Genomic DNA, 13,052 nt, shown 5'->3' with positions numbered 1-13,052 from the left:
GTTCCCAGTCTACCTCCAAAAAAGATGACGCAATCCTACGTTGTCCCCCGAAGCAAAGTTGTAAATCTTGTGCGAAGTCATTAGGAGTGGCACTACCCAAGCCAACTAACAAACAATCAATCAATCAATCAGTGTTTATTACAGTGTCCAGGAATAACCAATCGGCCTTAGTGCTGGCACACTTAACGAAACGAACAAAAACGCATACATACAAACACACATACACACGAGTGCAGAAGAGGAACATAGTTCACCAGTCTGAGAATAAAACTTTTAACAAGTACGAAAGATACTCAGATAAACAAGGGCAAAAGCACAAAACAGAGACATTACCAGGTGTGAGAGAAAAAACGTTCTACAAATATAATAGGCTGGATCACAGAGTTCCTTGCAAATGGCACACATTATACAGTTATAAATAACAAAATGTCAAGCAGGTCCTCTGTCACCTCAGGCGCCTGACAGGGAACCGTACTAGGCCCATTGTTATTCTTAACATACATCAATGACTTAACAAGGCTTCTATCATCCCCCTTGTGTCTCTTTGCAAACGACTGCGTCATTTACAGAGCCATCAAAACAACAGATGACCATACAATACTTCAAAATGACCTCAATATACAGAAACAGTGGCGCAACAGGCAGATAAGCTTAACCATGGAAAAGTGCAAGTTACTAACATTCACTCGTCAAACCACCTCGTCTAATTTTTCTTACCAACGAGGTATCAATAACATTGGTCATTGCACATCATATAAGTACCTAGGACCTCACCTCACCAGTGACCTTGCATGGAACAACCACGTTAACGAAGTTGTCCTAAAAGCTAACCGGACACTTTGATACTTCAAACCTAACCTCAGATTCTGTTCGCCCGAAATCAAAAGGCTCGCATACACAACCCTGGTTCGTTCCCAACTGGAACGCGCATCATCGATTAGGTCACCATTTCAAAATTATCTCTCTAACGAGCTAGAAAAATTTCAAAACAGAGCACTAAGGTAGAGTCGCTCCGACTACTCTTCCTATACCAGTATCACTTCAATTCGTAATCAGGCTGATCTCCAAGCACTTTCGTTTCGTCGAAGGTTCTCCCGGCTTGCCTTCTTCATAAAATATATTATCATAATCCGCAGATGAAAATGGACCTTCTCAGCGTCCCAGATCGAATTTCCACTAGGGTTGACAATCGGTGTAAAATTAAATTCATCCGCACTTTATCATTTGTTTTTTGCAAATTTCATGCTACCTTTTGCTACTGATGATTGGAATTCATTACCCTATGACATTGTTACCCAGCGACTAGGTATTAACGCATCTAAGTTTTGTGAACATGACAGTGTTTTCTTGGATCAAATGAACTAGTTATGAATTTATATAGTGACTTGTTAATTTTATACCGCCATTTAACATTTGCATCGTGTATTTTTTTTTTTTTTTTTTTGGGGGGGTGAGAACTTTTACTTTTTTGTTGAAACACGTGTCTTCTTACTTACCCTCCCTTGTGTAATAGCCGGACCCTAATCCTCAGGGTAAATAAATGAAATGAAATGAAAATGAAAAGTTTTATATAACCTGAGAAACATCCTTTACAAAAGTATTGAGGAGGAGGGGGCCCAAGACAGATCCCTGAGGCACTCCCGAGTTTGCTTTCAAGGACGAGATAGTATTGTTGACGCGGACGTAGCCTTGCCAATTGGACAAATAGCTTTTTTAACAAATTGTATACAGAACCAGATACTCCGTACGAGTAAAGCTTGTATAAGAGGATGCTGTGGTTGACTACGTCGAAGGCTTTATTGAGGTCGAAATAAAAAACGTCAAGCTGACCTCTATTACAAAACTACTTCAGATGCAGTAGACGCAAAGGATTCGAAAATCGTAGATGCCGATCTGCCGGAGATGAAGCCATGCTGATTAGGAATGATTATACTACGAAACTTGAAGGAGAGAAATTGATGGATTTATAATAATAATAATAATTTATTTATTTGACCCCCCAGAACAACCAGCCGATCAGAATATGGCGGCGTATAAATCAAAACCAAAACACAGTACAAGTTGATAATCAGATTCGTAGAGAAATGCCATGCACCCATAAAGATGCAACTCAAGCTCCCCTTTAAAAACAAGGAAACATGAGGAGACAGGTTATTCAAACAGCTTTTAATTCTTACTAATGCTGACAAGTTTGCTTCCATAGATGGGTAAAATATACATGAACATCTAGAAATACGAGCCGTCACGTGAAACTGCATTGGTGACGACAAAACACTATCTACATGGCCATGAACCACGTTGTGTAAAAATGAAAGATAACGAGCAATCCTTCTTTCCGACAAGTCGCATAAAGAAAGCTCTTAAGGATGAATTCATAGTTAAATCAAATCACCTCTGAAAATATTTGCTATACACAATGCGAATAAAGCGTCTTTTAACGTTTTCGATCCATGCTGCATCAGTTTTCGTCAGTGAATTGCATGCGGCGCTACAAACCTCGAGCCTAAACGAACTAAAGAACAAAGCAAATGAAGGACACACAGAGGAGTGAAACTCCTGCTGGGTCCAAAATATGAATGATTGTGAATGCACAAATTATATCTGGAACATTTGCAGGAGACAGCACCAGTTCGGTATAGGCGACCTGCCCACTGCGCGATCTGGATTATTGCTTAAATAGACCGCCTAAACCGATAACCAAACAAGATTCTGCTCTTGACTTGTAGATGGCCACCACATCGTATTTTTATGAGCTTAAGCTCGAACCGGTGTACCAGGGCTCTATATTTTCTTGAAGGCGCACACCCGTCCTGTGCTTAGATACACCCAAAAACCCAAACCTAATTGGGAAAGGAAGTTTTATATTACCCCAGTTTGCTAATGTACCAATTCTGACACATTACTATATAACACATATGTATTGTTAACAGGCGTAAGTACGCGCATTCTCGGCATAAAAACGCAAGCGTTGTTTGGCTCCGATAATCTATAAAACTTCACATCTCGATGCAGGGACTGAGCCAGGCATCAGCTTGAGCGTACAATGAACACTTAGATATGGCAAGATGCAACCTGAGCAATCTAGAACATGAAAGATAAGATCTTCACTTTCTGCGCGTACAACCGATTGTGACCGGAGGCTCTATCTTTCCGACGCATCGCGTGCGGCGCCACCTTCGTTGTTCGGTCACGCCTGTGTGTTTTCAGAGATGTTCTATTTGCTGAAACTGGACCTTCGGCGGTTGCAGCCCTTAGTTGCTTCAACGAACACATGCTCCGTGCGGGCGTTCATTAACATCGCTGTTTTCTTTACGTGTCTGCGGGACGTGTCTCTTCGATGAAGCGAAAATCGGATGTTATCGTGTAAATTACTTCCTTGTGGAGTGGCTCCTCTGCATTGTGCGTTTCGAGGAAGTCCGGTCGTGAGAAGGGGTGCCGACCCGGAATTGAGGGTCTCCGTCGCCCGCCGATATCGTGTTTGAATGGCGCTCACGCAACCAACAAGGCAACACACGCAGGACCGCAGCTTCATAATAATCCTCGCCTTCGGTTTGTCGGTCTACGTGCTCTTAGGCGAGACACTGGCGGGCAGACGTTTGATCGATCATTATTTGTCCGATCTCCCTTGGTGAAATAGGAGGCATGAACGGGAAGAGATTGAACGGACGCCACTTTCTTTCTAAAGTAGAAGAGCAACATTTTCCCGTGTTTTTGTTTTCGGTTTCCACGTCTTTGCCTGTTCGTTGCTGTCGGGCATAAAAAGTTACGCGTTGAAGTGGTTGAGTGGTTCATCAGTGGAGCTTAAAGCACCACGGTGAATTAAGTTCCTATGTCGGAACCAAGTGTTTTTTTTTTGTGCACCTTATAATGACTCTTCGTTTTGGACCTACGATTTTCTTGTGAAAGTTCGTACACCATACACAGTCTCAGAAGTTGGCTTCAGTACTGGCAAAGACACGAGCGCTAGTGTGTACAGCTCTGTTGCATGTTGTGCATATACGAGAACTCACGCGAAGAGCTTTCCAAAGCCAGGCTCTCTCGGCCGTGCCTTTTTTCAGGCACTGCAAGAAACCTCTGAGATGTAGCATACATTCTCTTTTATGATCCTTGTCTCTTACTCTATTTTATTAACGAACGGTAAGTTTTAAGACAAGCGATTTTCTAAAATGCGTCTGCTATCTCGAGACTTATATAGTATAGTGCTAAGCCTGACCGAGAGTTGGGAAAACTTTATAGTCATTCATTTTCTCTAGAACATGACTCACGAAATAACGTCAGATCAATATTATATTATCAATCGTAGCGCGCGTTGTCATTCTAAGCTAAAAATAATTATCTGAACCTAACACTAGCTCAAGTAAGCTCGCGCATGTGCCAGAATGAGCTAGGTCCGTAGGTCCACTCCTATAAAGCTACTATTCGTCACCGCGCCGTATCACAACCAATATTATCTTCATTATTTATTTATAGCTTTTCCAGAAGGTGTGTAGAAATTTTCATACATGTATTCGACACTACATGACCAAGAATGCCTGCGATGAATGGTGTTCCGAGATCGTTGAAAGATAACCATAACATCTATAAAGCAATCGTAACAAACGACGAGAGCCAGATAACGGGTGCATAAAAAAAAATATTTTGTGCGCAAGTGAACACTCAATTACTCAATTTCTAAGTGAGAGTTAAAAATAAAGGAAATAAACTGTTTCTCTCCACCTGAACCACCTGAGAGCATAACAAGCTAATTCCACTAAAAAAAATGAGGGCCGTAATTGGGCAAAAGATTCTTTAGCTCTTCAAGCGAATCTAGAAGAAAAACAGGCAGGCAGCTCAAGCTTGGCATTGGAACAGACGTTCAAAAATCTTGCGGGCGTTTATCTTCGGTGTTCTTCACAACGAAGAAGTTGTCTTGTTCTTGCTTAGAATTTTCGTACTGGAAAATATAAAACAAATTAAAGGGAAACAATTAAACATGCTATTCTCTTTTAATGTTTTTTTAATTAATTATGGATATCTGCTATCTGTATTCTCATTATGTTTTCATTTTATTTATACTTTGTCTTTCTCCTATTTTTATGTTTCCTTCTTTTTCTTTCCCTCCAAAACTCCGCGCATGCGCCGTATGGCGGGCTCGCTGTTCCCGCCCGCGAGCACACCCTCGGTTTGTCGCCTGCTAGGCGCGGAGCGGGAAATGCCACAGCGCTTGCCAGTGGTCGCTGGACACGGTTTCCTGCTCAGCGAACCGCAGTGTAGGAGACGCCCACGGTTTCATGGGCGCCTCTCGCGCGGCGGTTGATTCCGACTCACGGATATGCTTCCGTCGGGCTGAGGATAATCATCGCTATTAATTGTATACATCACAATTGATAAGTTCTTCTTTTCTCAAACAAATTTGCAGTTAGCTGTCTATTTTTGTATCACACCTGCTGCCCTCACACTCGTTCACGAACACGTTTTGTTGAAGAATACACTGCGCAACCCTGTTTCTAGAAAAAAAAAAGGGAAATAAAGTAGGTAGGGTTTTTGTCACGATGACTCCGCAATCTACCCAAAAAAACATTGCCTGTCTAGAACGAGTTCGAGACCAGTTCGGTATGGCAAGGATGTCTGTCAGACGAGGCAGACACGGCTGATAGTCGACCTTCGTCTAAAAGAGGCATCCACGAAACCGTCTTCAACGAACATTGGCAGGCGCTGTGCCGTCATCTGCTCTACACTATGGCGCCTGGAACGCGTCTCCGACTGGTGTGTTTACCGCGCCCAAAAAAGTGGTCCCTCGATTTCCGCCCGATTACGTCATAGAAGTGTCATGCTGTCGCCGGTCGCGACCCTGGCGGTGTCCCAACAGTTGTGGTATATATGGCAGACGCCTGTTCTGCTGCGGGTTAGTCTCTACTGTGACAGTCCACTGAAGCTGCAGCAGGCGGAAGTTGGGACGTCTGGGACGCCGTGACGACAGCGACACTTGTGTTCGCTCGTGCTTTTCGCCAGCATTTCTACGGCCAACCGTGAGGATTGCGACAGGCAACAGCATGAGGCTCCGGCTTCTGTGCCATCATTTGTTGCCACTTGTGGACCACTTTTGATGTATGGGCGGGATAGGACGCTAAACACACCAGTCGAAGACGCTATCCGGCACCATTCTCTACACCTAGCAGACGACAAAGCGAGGGTGAGCTCGCAGGCGGGAAGAGCGAGTTCGCCTCTAAGCGCATGCGCGGAGTTTCGGACGGCGCCCGTTATGCGGCGCGGGGGATGCGGGACGGCCGCCGCTGGCGTGCTACTACAGCTAACCAGACTTGTGCTCGTTACTTGAAGAATGTAGTGGTTTACAATTAGTAAAAATTACCGAGTCTTAAATGTACTGAATTACCGTTACAAATTACTTTCGGTGAAAAGTAAGGGATTACTTTACTCGTTACGTTACAAATTACTTTCATGCTACTTTTTCCATACACTTGTCCTGAAGACAAGAGAAACAATTCTGATATTTTTTTTAATGTTCCCCAACACTACTTTTCATTTCTCGTACGCCCGTATTATGGTAGTCGTTGTAAAAATAAAATATTATATATAAGAGAAAGAGTGTAGGTACACCCCATTCACCTGTAATTTGACAAGGCACCCCATGCTGCAACCACGCCCGCCATCCCGCTAGCTCATGGACTCCGGAAATGATCCGTGGAAATGTGCAAATAAAGCCAGCGATGCGCATGATCAGTAGCAGCGTCTACCACCGCTAAGAGATGCGGAGCTAAGAAAGCGATCTATGAAAGCCCCCTTTTGACTCGGATGGTTCGCCCGTTATTCACAAGAAGAGAAAAAACTTTATTCTAGCGTTACAATGTATAACCAATGCAGAATGCAGGTGTCCCAGCTTACCTTGATGTGTTTCCGTAGATTAGAGTTTGTGTTTCTTGCTGATGACAATGTGTCTTTTTTTAGCAAGCAAATTATGTACTGAAACTATAGGTTTCCGTTTTCCTTAATGCCCTGAATTTTGAACATACCGTTAAGAGAGGGCCATGGAGACGACGACACTCCATAACCGAAAACTTGACCAGTCAGAAAAAAGTGACGGTTATGGGTTGTCGATCGTTGATCGATTCTCAGTTTCATAGCAATATTCGTGGAGGCTAGGGGAAGGGGGGGGGGGGGGGGTATAGAGAGTAAGAGAAGTGGTTTCCATCGGTCGGATCACACCACTTTTACGCGTTCTCTCTCTCTTTTTCTTTGTCATTACTGCTTTGATGGTCTAACCCCCCTCCCCCTTTATGTTGACAGTTGACTACAAAGGGAGGGGTGGACTCGACCGCCATGCCTAGACATGTAAATCAAAAGAAGCATCGTCCGTACCCTCGAAGATGATGCTCTTAGCCTCGCGCCGTGCGCTTTTCAGCCGTGCCTCCAGAGCGTGCAAGAATACAGTAGCCCACATCAAAGACAGAGAGAATTCGACCGCCTTGCGCGAGGCTACATCGTCTGTTACGCGAGCAGTGAATCCACGAATCGAGGGGGCACGGACCCGCGTTTGGTGTATGGGCGGGTGGCGGGAGACGTCGAAGAAGTTGGAAAGGGTGAAACGGTGTAAAAGACAAAAACAAATAACCACAAGTAACATTCTCCTGCCCGGGAGAAGAAGAAAAACACGATGAAAGGCGACGGAGACCCTACTCAGCGCTGTCTTACTTGATCTTTGTCTTTCGTATATTTGTACATGCCTTGCCCGTTTTTTTACTGGTTCTAGTGACCGGTCATACTGACAAATTGTGTCTTCTTTTAGGTTATTTTCTCCTTCCTGATGTTTTCTATCTCTTAAACTTCCTTTCTTTATGCTGCTGAATGTTCTGCTCTTATTGATCTAGTTACTGTATAACGCTCTTATTTAAAAAAAAAAAGTAGCGAGTAATTAAAGTAATCCGTTACTAATATTTTGTAACGAAATTACATTACAAATTACTTCCGAAAAAAAGCAACGTGGCAATTACAAAATGCTTGAAAAGTAATGGATGACAAGTAATCCGTTACTTGTAACGGATTACTTCGCAAGTCTGCAGCTAACAGAATCGACAATAGTCCTTTCTTTTTTCCTTGTTTTTTCAAGGCGATTTTATTGCAGGTCTTTCTTATGGGTACGAAATGTACGCTTCTTTTTCTTCCGGTGATGTCGTTTTCATTATATGGCGATTTTTTTTATTACACCTATTCAATTCGTCGTTACGGGAAGTCAAGGGCATCAGCAGCTAGGAAACGCAGTTTCTAGTATCGGGAAAATTGACGTTACTATGAAGAACTAAAGTTTATTCCGAATCTTTCTGCTAATTTTATAGTAGCGTCGTTTGTGTCTTGTTATCAAAAAGCAAAAACAAACTCCTAAAAAAGAAATAACTGATATCAGTAACCAGAGACCCTCAAAAGACCCGGAGCAGCAGCATGCAGCGCTCACTGTCAGCATCGAAAAGAGATCTTCCGGCCGGCAGGGAACAAGACGGCGACTACCGCGTCTTGCAAGAACCGGACCCATTGGACACGCCACGCTGCTTGTCACGTCCGCGCTCCCGATCCGATAGCATCCAACGACTCGCATCACTGACCCCTGAAAGTATCGTCTTGGTCGGACTCCCACCCTCACCGAGGCCGCTCAAAAGAGACGCCGTCTGCCATCTGGCATCCTCCATACTGCGCTGCACTCTCAGCTGGACCATGGCCAAACGCAACTGGCCAGTCGAGCCAATGGCATCTCCCGAGCCTCCTTACGTCACTGGGTTTCTTGAACGGATAGAGCAATCAGCAGTTGAAAACCTTCCAAGACACCAGCCTAGTGAACGAATTAGAATAGACTAAATAACTTGAAAGCAGTCCAAGAAGAACTAACTCTAAGTGGATGAATCACCAGCATAGTTGACCGGTATACATTTGAGCAACAATTTCCGCCACTAGTTAGTACTAGTCTCGCTTTTTTGCTCTCAGGGTTGGTACATGGACTAAGTCAATCAGACATGTAGAGTGAGCCATAGCGACCCAATGCTTTAGGTGTGCACGTACGTGCGTGCGCTGGCTTCGGTCCACGTTAAGGCGGAACGGTGTCCGAAGCCGGAGCGGTCAGATGCACTTCCGGCTTTCCGAGATCAAAGCAGCGCGGTGCAGAGGAGATGAGCATCGCACACGCGGCGCCGCGGCCGCCGCCATAACCTAGAATATCAAGCGGCGCTCATCGTAGTTCGGCACGGCCTGACGCCACGGAGCTGCACCGAACTGTTTCCTGGACTACCGTTGCGCAAGGGGTATAATGCCAAATGCATTTTCTCTTTTTTCCCTTGACACGGTGTCTTTGGGTCTCATGTGGGTTATGGCGTTGCGAAATGCTCTCAGAAGGAGGAAGGGATGAATGTGGGTATTTTTGTGCATGCATCTTTTTTTTTCTATCTTCTTCTTTTTCCTGTACGAATGGACTGGCCTGCCGAATCAAGTGTACCTACTGCTTTCGTTTTTGTTTTTGTTTTTTGAGAGACAAGCTTGTGTTACGTAGTCGTCTACTCCCATTGACGCCTCAATAAAAGTCCGGGGGAGTCTTTTCTCGTCGCCAAGTGCAGCCATTCGAAAGATAGTCTTCCTCAGTCTTGCAGAGATATCAAAGAGATTGCATGACCATTGAGAGTCACGTTGGTGTACATGCAAACTGGTTCAACTAAATGGAGACCAGTGAGTGACAGTGTTAGTGCATTGCAAAAAAAAAAAAAGAAACATTTAAGTGTAGACATTTCTGTGAGTTCAGTATATCCAGCATTGGACCAAAAAAGTTAAGGGGATAAACTGAAGCTCATGTTGCGCAACGTCCGACCCACTCCCCACGTCGACAGCAACGCTCGCCCGTCCATATCTCGAGTGACCTGCTCACACGATGTACAGCGTTTTCCGTCGTTGAGACGCTGCATAAAAACTACCTCAAGCTCTACGACGGTTCATACAGAGCCATAAATCGGTATCGTCATCATACCAGCGTTCTCCTGATTGTAAGTGTTTTGTTTTCAAACTCTACGTCAGTAAGTGACGACTACCCTGCACAGACGTGTATAAAGAGAGTTTGGCCATTAATTGATTGGTCGGGAGAATATCCTGCTACTTCTTGCAGCTCTCCCCATTACCATGATTTCCTTAATTTGTGTTCAGATTTTTCTTTTTCACAAGTTGTTACCGAACCTACACGGATTTCCGGTACAACTGCCAATGTGTTAGATCTTATACTTACCACTGACTCCAATCTCGCTTCCTCGATAACCTATTTACCAGGTATTAGTGATCATTCAATTTTGCAGTTCAATTTGTTTACTTCACCGTGTACTTCCAATAAAGCCAGAAAACAATTCCTAGACTACAGTAAGGCAAATTTTGAAGCGATAAATAATGAGTTAGCGGGCTTCCTTGATGAGTACCTACTTGACTTTTCTGAACGTTCCGTTGAAGTTAACTGGAATTTGTTTAAGGACAAGATAAACTCTTTAATTACCTCTTTCATTCCATGCAGGTTCATTGTTTCTAATGTATCGTCACCTTGGTTTAACGTCAAACTTAAACGTCTTTCTAACAAGAAAAAACGCCTTTTCCGGACTGCGAAATCGTCTGGTTGTGATAAGCATTGGGTACCTTATAAAACAGCCGCAAATGCTTATAAGGCAGCCATCAATGAAGACAAGAGAATCTTTTTTAATGTAACTCTACCTTTTATGCTATCCAATAGTATTAAACAATTTTGGAGTGTCGTAAACGGACCAAAGAGGACCGATATTACGCTTACTGGGGTTGGTGGCATCGACATTCCGAGAGAGCAGTGTGCCTTTGTTTTAAATGATATGTTTGTTAAGGCATTCTCCAGTGACGTTGGGTCATGTTTTCCTATGTATCCAGATTATGATTTTTCCCCATGGATCCTCTTATACTTGATTATGACGGAATTGTTAAACTTATCGACAATTTTAAAATATCTTCTTCTTGTGGCATTGACAATATTACCCCTAAATTTATAAAGCATACTAAAATTTACATCTCCGTTTATCTTGTTGAAATTTTTGAACAATCCCTTAGCCTTGGTGTCTTGCCAAGTGACTGGAAAATAGGGAAGGTGGTTCCGCTTCACAAGACAGGTGACAAACATAGTCCTCTTAACTATCGACCCATTTCCTTAACCAGCACGCCGTGTAAACTTTTAGAGCACATCATTTACTCTCATCTGGTGAATTTCTTAGATTCGAATTCTTTTTTTTCGCCTTCACAACATGGCTTCCGCAAATCACTGTCCTGTGAAACTCAACTTTTAACTTTCACTAATGACCTCCTTTCCATTCTTGACCGTGGATCCCGGGTTGACTGCGTCTTCCTCGACTTTTGCAAAGCGTTCGATAAAGTTTCTCACAAACTCCTATTTTATAAACTTAGTAAACTTAAGATAGACCCGAATGTTTTGTCATGGATTAAATGTTTTTTAACTGATCATTCTCAATTTGTTACTACCAATGAAGCTAAGTCCTCTCTCAGTCCCGTTATATCTGGTGTTCCCCAAGGGTCCGTTTTGGGGCCCCTTTTGTTTCTTATTTATATAAATGACCTACCCATGTGTGTATCATCATCCATTTGTTTATTCGCCGACGACTGTGTAATCTACCGTGAAATTACTAACGATTCTGATACCACACTTCTCCAAGATGACCTATGCGTGGTATCCGACTGGTGTAACCTTTGGCAGATGTCTCTTAATACTAATAAATGTAAAGCTATGAGTGTCTCTCGTGGTATCAAGACCCCATCGTCATACTCAATTTGTAACACTCCTCTGCAGTTTGTGTCTTCTTATAAATATCTTGGCGTACATATTACTTCTAACATGTCATGGAAAGCTCATACTGATTACATTATCGCTAATGCTAACTCTATGCTTGGGTATCTCAAAAGAAACTTCTCTTCAGTCCCTATGTCCCTCAAACTAATTTTATACAAAACTCTAGTTCGTTCAAAGCTCGAGTATGCTGCAGCAATCTGGGATCCCGGCCAAACGACGCTCATGAATAACATTGAAGCCATGCAAAATCGTGCGGTGCGTTTCCTTTTCTGCAATTATCACCGCACTGCTAGTGTATCATCTATGAAATCAACTCTATCTCTGCCTCTTCTTTCACTACGACGAAAAATATCACGCCTATGTCTGTTTTTCAAAATGTATCATTCTAACGCCTCGCTGAAGGACAAACTACTTCTGAGCCCATCTTTCATTTCTCCCCGCATCGATCATCGCTTCAAAGTCGGCATACCTCTTTGCAAAACCTCGGCATACATTGACTCCTTCATTCCTCGAACGTCCTCCGATTGGAACCACCTTCCCGCATCTTTTGTAAACATATCATCAGTTGATTTATTTAGAGCTGCATTAGTTAATCATTTTTGCTAATACATATTAGGCTGATCTTTTCTTCTCTCTAGCAGAAGTGCATTGTTGGCCTTTGCTTTGCTTTTTTATGTTTTTGCATTGTTGTTGTTCTTGTCCACCCCCTCTGTAATGCTCTCTGGGCCCTGAGGGTATTGAAATAAATAAATAAATAAATAAATAAATTGGGAAGTATAGAAGAAAATCTAGGAGACACCATTGGCTCAAAGTGGCTGGGCGTGTTCCAGGGCATCTTCAAGAATTCGAATGTGGCCAACCAGAAGCCGGAAATAATACCCTGGCGGCGGTCGCGAGAAACAAACGTAATAAGTGCGTCGGTGTAACTCTCGGTAATTAAAAATATGGCGCACGTGATGTTTCAATCACGGTCATCCAAAATCATGTTGGGAGAGCGCGACTAGCGAAATGATCGACATCATACATAGTTTCCGTACGCTAGGCGCTAAGGGCCGGGAATCTGCCGTCCGAGTGGTCACACCCCGTCCGAATAAAACAGAATTGACCGGCAGATTCGTTTCTTACATCTTTCTGCATGATCCTAATTAAAACATCACGTGCACCTTTTTTTCAACCATAAAGGGTTACTACATTTAACTCTTACGCGCTTATTAAGACC

Source organism: Ixodes scapularis, unplaced genomic scaffold (assembly GCF_016920785.2).
Source record: "Ixodes scapularis isolate PalLabHiFi unplaced genomic scaffold, ASM1692078v2 PGA_scaffold2__306_contigs__length_199485367, whole genome shotgun sequence".
Lineage (NCBI taxonomy): Eukaryota > Metazoa > Arthropoda > Arachnida > Ixodida > Ixodidae > Ixodes > Ixodes scapularis.
Note: the sequence above shows the minus strand (reverse complement) of the source record.